This window comes from Strix aluco, chromosome 2 (genome assembly GCF_031877795.1).
Source record: "Strix aluco isolate bStrAlu1 chromosome 2, bStrAlu1.hap1, whole genome shotgun sequence".
Lineage (NCBI taxonomy): Eukaryota > Metazoa > Chordata > Aves > Strigiformes > Strigidae > Strix > Strix aluco.
The window spans coordinates 128,050,345-128,062,232 of record NC_133932.1 but is presented as its reverse complement, the minus strand read 5'-3'; positions in this window follow the sequence as shown (position 1 = coordinate 128,062,232).

Here is an 11,888-nt window from a genome sequence, read left to right as displayed (position 1 = left end):
ATATAACTACTTTTGCAAGGCCTGCACTTTCAGGAAACAAAGTGCTCTCTATTCTCTGCTGGAAATATCGGATCCAGGCCTAAAATCAGCAACCCAGTTCCTTTTCTTAGAAGCTTTAACTCTATCATTAACCACAGACAGGTGTCCAATACCTATTGAAAAACCTCATATAAATTATGGACCTCAGCAGAAATCAATCTACAGTCTAGTCTGGTGGGCTGCACAGTATCCAAGAAAAACAAAACAAACCCAGAACATGTTGGCAGGTAATCTCTTTATGTTTCATATCACTTACAGGTGACTATAAAATCATTACAGAATATTTTTAGTTGCTATGAGCTGGACTTATGGTGACACTTCAGAAGTGACCAGTAGGAGATACAAATCCTAATTTTCTCATCTCTAACTCCATTATTAATCTCAAAATTATCAGTAGTCCAAGGAATATTATGCAGACATGGGTTGTTGTCTCTTGGAAAACATGTCCCCCATCCTTTCATTCTGAGCTATAACAGGAGGCAGCTATAAATTGAGCTTCTTAATAAAGTAACTTGCCTACACTTGGCTTATAATCTTTTAAGAACAGCCAGCCCCCCTCCACACCTGACCCACTGCCCACACATATTTAGAGCGGATATAGCTGTGGTGCTAGGGTCCTGTACTTCAGTTCTGACATGTCAAGCTCTGTTCCTTAGTTGCTGTTTGAACTATCGCATCAGAGACGTAGATGAAGTAACCTGACTTTGCAGGAATATGTGACTACCACAGGGCACAAGAAAAAAACTCAAAGTTTTGCAAGGGTAGTATGGATGTCCAGGTCCAGGTTTCTGTCACTCCTACCTTGTGCTCTGAAAAACACAACACCTTTTCATATGATCTCTGGCCTGGGCTAAAACTATAACAGGTCTGGCTTATCCACACCCTAGTTTGTTGGGAGCTTTATGATCTGGAGGGTTGGTCCACCAAAGTATAATTCTACAATTTCTGAGAAAAGGACTTGGTGTTGCATTGGAAGGGCTTCCTTCCGTGGAAGAATCCCAGTTTTCTTTTCTGTGTTGGAGAGAATATTCTGAGGTAATAGAGGTCTTCTGTTTCTGACATTAAGTTGTTCTGATGGGCCTGGTTTCCTGGATATCGTCTAGGCAAGGTTTAGATATAAGATGTGCTAAAAGAAAAATTTTCTCTTTTTAACCTAGATGATGACTCTGATAAACTTAATTTATCACACTGCATTGCTAATCCCCCCAAACTATCTATAAATTTAGCCATGATTAGCAATAGTTATCAAGCCAGTAACACCATTAATTAGTTGTGATGTCTCTGCAATGTCACATCTGTAAACATCTGTCTGTAATCTAGATAATCCTACAAGAGATAACTGATAATTAATTGTGTGTTGTGTCTTTCATCCTCTACTGTAGCTATGGCTGTGAAGGAATCACAGAGGCACTGCAGGATCAAAATAAGTAGGTTTACAAAAGATATGTGATCCTCATTCCAGAATTATCCTTTAAATTACATAGTTCCTTTCCTTTGCCAGTGCTTATTCTTCTCACAATACCCAAACGTTATGCTCTAGACTTCTAAGTATATATAAAGACACTCATTTTTTAAGTAGAGTTATGTTTTGCTTCTATTTGCTTTTATGAAAGTCTTAAGAGTTATTATGTTACTATATAAAAAATAGAGGATTTAGAATAGTTTACCACAGCGAGAGGCTGAAATCAATATTGTTTATACGGGCATGAATGTTATTGACTGTGTATTTACAATAACCTCCAGAAAGTAACTCTTAAACCATTAAACCTCCTGGCAAAGTATACAATTTCATAAATCTGACTAAACATCTTACAATAATAATTAAAATAATTACTAGGAGAAAACAACACATTTGATGGATTTTATCTTTAGGAAAAAATAAGACATTTCACTATTGACTTAATTCAAATTGTCTGTTTTCTCCAGTCTGGTGTTTGCAACTGGAGAAATACCTTTTCTTTGGAAGAAAAAACTTCATAATGAAACAGAAGCCAAACAGGATTAATCTGAAGACAATTGGTTTAACTTGCACAGAATATTGTTTACAATGTTGTTGATAGAGGACAGCTCAGAAAAATGCACCCAGATGTCATTGTTTGGATGTAGAACATTTACATGTGACTAAGTAATTAATTACTCCACCCCCTTTAAAACAAGTTTCACAGGGAAATTGGGGCTGAAAATTGAGCGCTCAAGAGCTCCCAGAAACAAGATAGCTGAGAAGCACTTTTCATTAGTTCATTATGTTACACATAAGTGCCCACTAGAGATCATTGTCTGCATGCATAAGGCATTTTCAGTAGGTCACTGCTGCAGATGTTTTTTAGTCGTATAGAGAAGACAGACTAATGAAAATGAAAAAGAGTTTGAGAGACAGGTGATGATTCTGAAGATTCAGATTGCCAGTGTCAGAATTGGGGATTAGGACTTAGATCTGCTGAGTTCTTAGTCCCATGTCTTAAAGAGGAGAATAGGTGATTTAGTCTTAGAGTGATTTCAGCAGAAGATTGTCATTGGGAAAGATCTAAATCTGTGAGAAGTGTCTATTGAATTCTTTCGAGTTTAGGTTATTTATGAAATATTAAAGACTTCAGTAATTTCGTGGTCATCTAAGAATTGAGAAGATTGGTAAGGCACCACTTTGCAATTGAAATCCATTTTCCTTACACCACAGGGTTCCCATACTCTTCTTGGATTTGACTCTGGCCAGATCCCATCTGCTATTGTTCAATGGATATATGGATTTTCATGATGCAAGATGTCTGGAAAATAAAGGAATTAATGGAGGTTTGTGGTAAACTGATTTTGTTGATGAATAGCTTCCTTCCCCTTCCTTTTATTTTTTGCAACCAACTCTACAACCAACAGAGTAATGAGAAAGATTAATTTAGCAGCAATATTTTAGACTTGAGAGCAGTGAAACTACAGGTCATGAATGTCATGAAGCTAAAATAAGGCACAAGCAGAATTTTGGTATTAGCAATAAAGACAAATTGTGGTTTGGGGAAGTATTATACAGACAATTGCAGACAGGTTTAGTTTAGGTTAGTAGGGCAAAAGCGAGTACCAAGTTAAAGATTACACTTCCCAAAAGTGAGGTTGTGGCTGAACCCTGATCTCATTTTGGTACTTAATCCACAGAAATGATCTTTCCTTGTGTCTTAACCAGTCTTTCTCATTTTATCTTTTCTGATATGTTACACTGAGTAGGTTACTCTTATTTCCCTTCAGACCCATCATCTGCAGCTGTAGCTGCACCCTTCCTCCTTCATTCCTTTAACTTTTTGTACTGGGCCCTAAATCAGGAAAAGACTATAATTCAGATTCATAAGGGAAAACTGATAAGAAGAGCAGAGCCTAACTTAAGGCAATGAGAAGTTCCTGACATTCACGCTCTTTAAAGACACAGACATCTAGACGTCTTGTCTGCTGTCACATGAGAGGGAACAAAAGTACTCCACAGTGTTAAACTTTAAGTAGGGAGTGACTCAGTTGCAGAATTCCTGAAATTCAGGCTGGGTGAATCTTGACCAAGCAGAATACAAACACATCAGAGCAACAGTGTCTTGAAAACAATATAATTTTACTAAATTGCAAACAGGAGTAATGTCAAAGTTTTTAATTAGCAAGACTGTGGATAAACGTGGAATATATAATTTATCTACAGGTTGATCTGATGCATAGTTTTGATCCCAAGAGCTTATATTGTTAAAAGTCCTTCTCTTGCATTGCCAGAAAGCTGTGCATCCTCTATGCTTTCCATTTGCAATTTTACTGCCCTGCTGAATCACCCAATGTTCACCTTCACATTCTTGGCAGGCTTTAATGTGTTTGCTTACAGTATAATTAAATGGTCTGTATTCATTACTTCCCAGCTCTGACTTACATTTAGTCGCTTCAATGTAATTACTCCACCGTGTACATTCAGTCAAATGTGCTATTCTGTGCCTGTCCAAATTTTATTAAACAAGGGTAAATGTGTGGTCAATTACACTATTACACATACAATTGTATCTGTCCTTAAGAGAAGCTCTTGAGCCTCTAGTGTGCTTTCAGTGACATGAATTACAGGCATATAAATCCCCTTCCACACTCTTTTCTATCAGTTCTTGTGTTCTGCCTGCTATTAGTGGCAAATTAATTGACTATAGGAAAAAAACCAAACAAGCTCTGGCTTAAATCGATGAGTTCAGATGGTGATAAAAGTAATAGAGAGAGGATCCGTAGTCTTCCTGTATCTACTAGATTGCCAGGCTTATTATCCAACACAATCTCACTTTCTCATTATTCTGTGATGTAATATTCTAGCAAAACAAAAGAGAAAGACTGGGTGATTCCCCCAACATCTAGCTACTAGAAATATTGTGGTTGGAAGCTGTTATCCTGTCAATCCCACATGTTAATCCTATTGAAAATCCTCTTTTGAAAATCAAGCTCCAGAGAGCAAAACCAAATTAACTGTAAAACTAACTTAGAACTCTTGAGTCTTTTTAAAAGATATTCTCATTTGCTTTCTAAAATAAATTAACTGTAAGACTAACTTTGAAATCTTGAGAGTCTTTTTAAAGATCTTTTAGTTTGATTTCTAGTGTCTGATCTTTGCAATCACATGCATATCACTTAAAGTAGAGATAATTTTGCTTTTTCTTCCAGATTAATTTTGTATTTCTGATGTAATCTCCAGCTGCTGCAGACTGCAAATTCAGGGAAGAAAAATATTCACAGTTGGATGAGTCTCACTTGACTTTAGTTAGGTGTGTAGTCTAAACTAGTTGTCTAGGCACACAGTGGAGAGAAACAGACACCTCTAGCAGGCAGTACAGCCCCACCTAACATTTAAGGCAGGGTCAACCAGCATCTCTAGGAGGTGCCTGCCCTTCTCTCTCTGTTAAAGGAAGGGAGTCTAAAGCTTAGCTGTGTAGAAGTTACAGTCCTAGTCTAAAACCAGATATGATGCATTCAGTCTCCAAACAAGTGTATTAACAAGTGTGTTCAAAGATAATTTGACTTAATACAAGAGTTTATGTTGAACTGAACAAAGAACATATTGGAATAACTTTGCATTTGATACCATATTCTCAGAGAATCAGCATTTATCTAATTTCTTGATGTTTCTTAAACTTGCTTTGCAGAGTATCCTTTGCTGGATTGTGACAGAAGACGGATATGATTTCCTTGTCTTGCTCTAAATGAATAGCTTTTGGAGAAGCTATCCAGATTAAAGCAAAATTTTCTAAAATAAGCAATAAAACACAAGGAGATAAAACCTAATTCATAAATAGTATGTATCAGGTTGAAATAGCATCTAATGAGTTTCATCCTGAAGTAAATTCATATTGTCAGGTTTAACAACCTTTCATAAACTGGATTTACACTCAGTGGGCTAAATTCTTTAAATTAATTTTCATGAATGGAGTTTGCTGTGGTGTAAATGAGAAGAGACTTTGTCTCCAAATGCCTAGAGGCCTTTATCAGGAGTTTGCTGATGATGCATACCAGGATACTAAAACAATGTTATCTTCATCTAAGCATAGCCTTAAAATTAGATAGCAGTTAAGATATGTCCTCTTTTATTCTGCTGATTTGGAAAATGGAATACATTTATTAGAAGAAAGGATGCAGATTAAAAGTCAATGAGATTTTATTGCATCATGGATAATTATTTCCCATTGTTTTGCCATTATTTCTTCATTTAGGAAAAGAAGATGATTCAAATCATTTTATCAGCTCAGTGGCTTTATGTTTCACATATAATGCAAGAAATTGGAGTAAATACAGGATTTTCAATAATGGACCTTTTATTTTTGATTTGATTTTCTAGACGAAAAATATGGTGTATACATACATAGAAAGTATAGTAAGTACTTATATCAATAGTAATGGTATATATATATTTCAACATAAATATGCCACTAATAGTCCTCACCATTGATATCATGGCAGTAGATGAAAGTTGTTTGAAAGTTGTTGTACAGTTAGAAAACTTCTCTAATTTTTTATTTTTCACCATCCAAGGAGTACATGCAATATAGAATATAAAGGAAATAAAGTAATAGCCAAGAAAAGATTAGTTTAAAAGATCTAACAAAATCTAATAGGTCAGTAGCTCCATAAGGTTTCTCTGGTAATTGCAGGATAAATGTGTAAAGGGATATGATTTTAAAATTATAGCTACCAATAATTACTTTGGGGTCAGGAAGAAATTTCCCATGTATAGGTCTGATTTATCTTCATATTCAAGGTACCTGAACTAGACATTGGCTCAGGATAGCATACGGAGGTAAGTCTTAACTTTATCCACAGTGTCATTTCATATGTTGTAGTAAGACCACAAACTTCATTCTACCCAGAGGCTTTTGGTCATCTATAAGTGATAATGAAAAGCTTTAATGATAGTAATAAATATTTTCTCCTAACTTCTTGAGCTCTCTTAAGGTTTTGACTAGAAAAAAGAAATCCTATCTGTATTTCCCTAATTAAGCTACATCCATTGCAACTCATATTGTAATTGTTCTCTAGAGGTGCAAGTTGTAGTTCCTAATATATAAATCAATACACCGCAATCCAAAAGAAAATCCATGATTTGTGACTGCCCTGTTTTTTGCACTCATTTGTTTGAAAAGCTTTTTAACATTATAATCTTTCTTGCACTCTCTAGCTTCGTATTCATGTCTATAGCAAGTGACCATCCATGCCTATATATGTTTCTTTTTCTGGTGACAGGAAGTCTTTAAATAAAATGAAACTGTTAGAGAAGCTCTATTTGGCAGTATTTAACTGTTCTGTAGAATAAAAAAAGCTTGCAAGAACTTAGGAAGACAGTTAAGCATTATCCATTTTGAAACAATGTAGAAAAACTTATAATTAACTTTTCATTTTCACAGTGTTATTTAACTTCTCATTTTCTTAGCAATAGCTCAAAATAACAATAATACTTTTCCAGCAGGAGGAACAGTAGGAGAGAGTAAGATTCCCCCCCGCCCCTTAAAATCAATGCCACCGCTACAAGGATAGTGAGAACAATATAAGAACTGAAGAAGGGACTGTCTTCAATATTTCTCTTTTTTTCATCGATTATGTTAAACCCATTAGTTTCTTAAAGTTTTGTTGAAGCTAAGTTATAGAAAACTTACATGATTTTTTATTTTTTTTTTTTTTTTAAATAGCCTGGCAAACAAGGCTACTTTTCTTAGGCAACAATTTAGAGATGAAAGATCAAAAGGTGCATAGTCCATTTCAGCTTAGCAACACAGCCACAATAGCATGGCATTTCATACCACTCAATTTCCTTACTTCATGACTCGAGTGTTTCCTTCTTGGCAATCTCTTTTTAGTATTACAATTTTTGGCACAAAAAACTCAAGAGATGTAAAATTATTTCTCCAGTGACAAATAACATACGCAGGGTCAGGAACTGTATCTACCAGATCCTATTCTAGAATGTATGATTAGCTTTTCCTCTCAGCTTTCCTGTTTTCCAACATTATGTGCATCTGAAAAACTGGTGAGAACACAGTGAGATACAGAAAAAAAGCCATGATTCCGTTTGCCTTGGACCAATATCCATACATGCAGCAGTATGCATGACTAGTACTGTTATGTCCTAGTGAACTATTAGGGGAATTGGCTGACCTTAATGTAGCTTTCTTAGTGTTAGCATATGACCCAGGGTAGGTTGAATCCAGAGCCTGTGGAGGGTGGTGGGTCCCTCCAGTGGGTAATTCACCCTGGCTGAGATAAGTGTTTAAAGACATGGTTTTACAGGGAATTGAACCTGCCTAACAGCTCATCTTTTTTCCTCCCTAACCAAAAGGTCTCAGTACCAGACCCAGTACTTGCCATTCATTTCCAATTTAATGAAAAAAATAAAGATCCATTTAAGTACAAGACCAGCACAAAGAAAAAGGCACAAACACATGTCTGGGATGGGGATGAAAAGCAATGAGCTGCTCATCACATATCACACAATCATGCCCTTAAATGGAAGGCACTACAATATCAAAATGTCTCTCTTACTTCTGTGTCAATGAAGGTAGGTGTCTAGCTCAGGACACCACATCTTGATGGCTGGAATTATCTGAGATTATTCCTGTCTCAGATGTTTATTGCACAGTACCCCACGCATCAGTTGTGCTGCTGAATAGGGCTAGCTGGTAACATGGTATGAGGCCAATCAAATGTCCATTCAGCAGAGCAGTAACAGGAGCTTCTCAGAAGCCTCTGGGTTTATCTCCAGGCAAGTTTGCAGGTTTTGTTTAGTAGGATTTTTCAGAATCCCAACATGCATGTAGAGGACATTTATAAAGAATTCAGGTTTTCCCATTTTTTAATTTCACTATAGGTAAAATGGGCCTGCTGGAGAAGGAAACGCCTTGCTTTTTGTGGTTGTTCCTGGTCAGAAGGGTCTGTCTCAAACAACCAACCTGAAAGAGCTGCTTCCAAACATTTTGAGGTGTCCATACATAACTTTAGCATTAAAGCCATGACTTAGGACTGTCACTCCTGATGTGGTCACTCCACGGCTGTGCAGAAGGACTGGAGTTACATCAAGGACCTCTACAGATTTGTCTGTACTGTAAGTTCTGTGTGGGTCTGAGTAGGTTCTGAAGTCTGCCTTTGAAAACCATCTATACTATTTATGAGCAAAGACATAAACAGGAGTAGACCTTGAGCTGTGAAACTCTTGGCAGGGAAAAGTCTGAACATGCAGGACAAGTTCTTGTTCATATAATTTGGGTGGATCTTGGATGGGGAGGCCTGAATGCCCTACAGCTTTGCTCACTAGCAGGAAACCAAAATTTAGCTCTCCTTAATGGCTCAGGAACAATTGTGTTGGTGACTTTATTAACTGACCACTTCAGTGAGTGAATGGAGACAATTTGGCAACAATCAACTGATAACTGTCCAGAGAACGAATAAAGGCACTATAGACTGTTTTCCTAATAACCCGTCAATGATTGACCAATCGCAGTTCAATACAAAGCTCATACACATGAATATATGTAAGAAAGAGAAAGAGCAGAAAGAGAAAAGAGAGGAGGAGGGGATAGGAAAAGGGGAAATCACCACCCTTGGATCCCATGTTGTCGCAGAATAGTCAGCTTGGTCTGTAGGTGGTGGGTCAACAAAGACACACGTGGGGTATTGCCTTTATATAGTCTTTCTTATGCATGTGCAGTAGGTTGCTCCAGAAGGTTCTCTGGCTTCTACCTGTGCAGTTAGGCAAGTTCTGTCTCTGGGCAATCACAGGAGGGAGGGGGAGAGAAATGGCCCACTGCCCCACCTCTGCAGAGCTCGCCCCGCTTCTCCTTCACAGGACACCCCACTTGAGTTGTTTGAGACATCTTCTTTATGAACAATTTCTTGTTTATAAACAGTTTGTGACAATTATGTCTCATCTGCTCACCTACACACTTTGTTCATTTTCCCCTCTCCCTTTTTGGAGCTTTATGAACTGCTGAGGTCTACTGTGCAAAGGGACCCAACTATAAATAGTCTGTCCATACCGCTACAAAAAAAAAGTGGAAGTGAAATGCAAATCCAGGTCAATAAAAGGGCAAGGGGATTTACGCATATAAACAGAGTAAGTCCTGTTTCTGACATCATGCATACCAGGACAAAACTGGGGTAACTTCATTGTCTTAGAGGCCTTATTCTAGATTTGCATTTGAATGAGTAGATAGATAAGTGGGCCTGGTAAATCAGTCAGATTCATTCTAATCCAGAAGATACTGGTTTTTAACCATGTGTTCAAGCCCACTACTAGATATCAATTCACTGGCCAGCTTCTTAAGAAAGTAAAACCATCAAATGAAACAGTATTAATATTTAAGAACCTCAAATCTGAATACTGTTTATTTTTAGAATATAAAGAAACTGTAGTTCATACTTTTGTACAAAAAAGGTCTTAAGAGTTAAGCTACTTTTAAGTAAACTACATGAATAAATGACACAAATTTCAGCAGACATTTGCACTACAGTGTCTCAGGAGCAAAGCTTCAGATGGTTTAATAGTTCAGCTGTATTTATCAACTACTACTTTGCTGAGCAAGTCTGCATTTCAAGCCCCAGTGATCGGGGGTATCATCATATGAAAAGAGTTTATGCCTCTCTCTACTTGCTATCATAAGATTAACTGTGGGTAGCTAATAGAGATTACACAGTATATTTTACCATCAGCATTTATGCTTTCCAGGGTCAGCCTTACCCTTCTAAAGAGATACTACAACAGAATACGCAGCACTGTACAACTGGAAAGAAAACAAATCTCAGTTGATCAATGGGTGTTTGGAGATTGATGGCCGCTCCAGCAATTCAGAAGCTTTAAAATTATATCCATAAGGCCAAAATATAATTTAGTGCATGTTTTTTTGCAGTGGTGCTGGTGGGAAATGCCATTTCTACCACTCCAATTTGATTCTTTACTGGGCATGTCTTAATGCAGAAAATTTGTTGCTGTTGTTGCTGAAGTTTCTGCTAAAGCTTCCCTATAAAAATGCACTTAATCTGAAAGCTGCAGTACTTCATCTGCTTTCAGCCTTTAATAGAGTGGAGGAATTCATTAAGTTATCTGAAAGCAATTTTCAATTATGAAAATACAATTTAAATAAGGGGAAGAGGAGTCTTTGAAGATGACAAAAGTGGGAAGTGATTGACACACTCTGTTGTCAGCTGGAATCAATTTCACACTTGGGGAAAAATACCTTCGCTAGGGAAAGATCATCCGTCAGCAGGAGGCAAACTGCAGGGAACCAGGAAAGGAGAGAGAAAGTAAATCCCCTCTTAAGCAAAATATTCAGCAGCCTGAACACCCTTCACCTTGACAAAATGAAACCTCTTAATATAAGTACTGCACCTCATAGCATGGGCAAACACTACAGAATTATAGGAATATAACTATCTGTCCAAATTTGGATCTTATTCAGGCACAATGCCATTTTTTCTTCAAAACCTGCTTTGTCTCAGCAAGGACTGCAAGATATCCCTAAAGGTTTTTAGAGCTGCTGAATAATACAGTATTCTATATAATAATGTAGGTAGAGTTAATGCTTAACATGCAAAGTCTCAAGCTATGCTTTGCAGTCTGTTGTGGGTCTGAGAATCAGCATTTACTTGCCAACAGAGCCAGTGGTTCATATGGTGCCTGTTCTTTCTATCTTTAAGATAAAAACATGATTAGAAATACTCTATTCGATTCCCTGATATGCCATGCATATTTTGCACAGGTGCCAAAGTCCTACTAGGATATTAGTCAATAGGAAATATCCCTTAAGAAAATACCTAAGAAAAGGTGTGATGACAATTTTGTGCTGCATCAAATGAGGAGTCAGTTCCTAGTAAAAATCAGCATAGGTCTGAAATGTTAAAAAAAGCCCTGAAGTCAGTTTGCAGAGGTAGTGACTGACAATAAGAAGTTCTAAAAGCATGATTTCATTCTAAGTAAATACTGTGGAGTGGTGCATAGGAAAAATGACTGATGGCTAGAGCAAGCAGATTACACACATGGGTAGATGGGGGACATTCCCCTGACAGTACAGCTAATATATCGCTACTTCCTCTGTGTTACCTTGGCTTATCCATCGCTTTCAAGAAGAGGCTCTCTTAAGTGGCAAACCTGATCATATGTATGTTCATGCACCAAGGCAGGGTAATATTTTTTAAGAAGCCTTTCAGTGATTTTTACTACATTAAGGTGAAGAAACCAGAACTGTTAAAATCACAGTTGTTCTGATTATAGCCACTGTTTAAGAGCACTGAGACATGCATGAGTACTTGGGAGACTCAGATACTAGGAAAAATTAATACATTAAAATCTATGTAGCTTTGAAAGCATATAAATGCAACAGAGA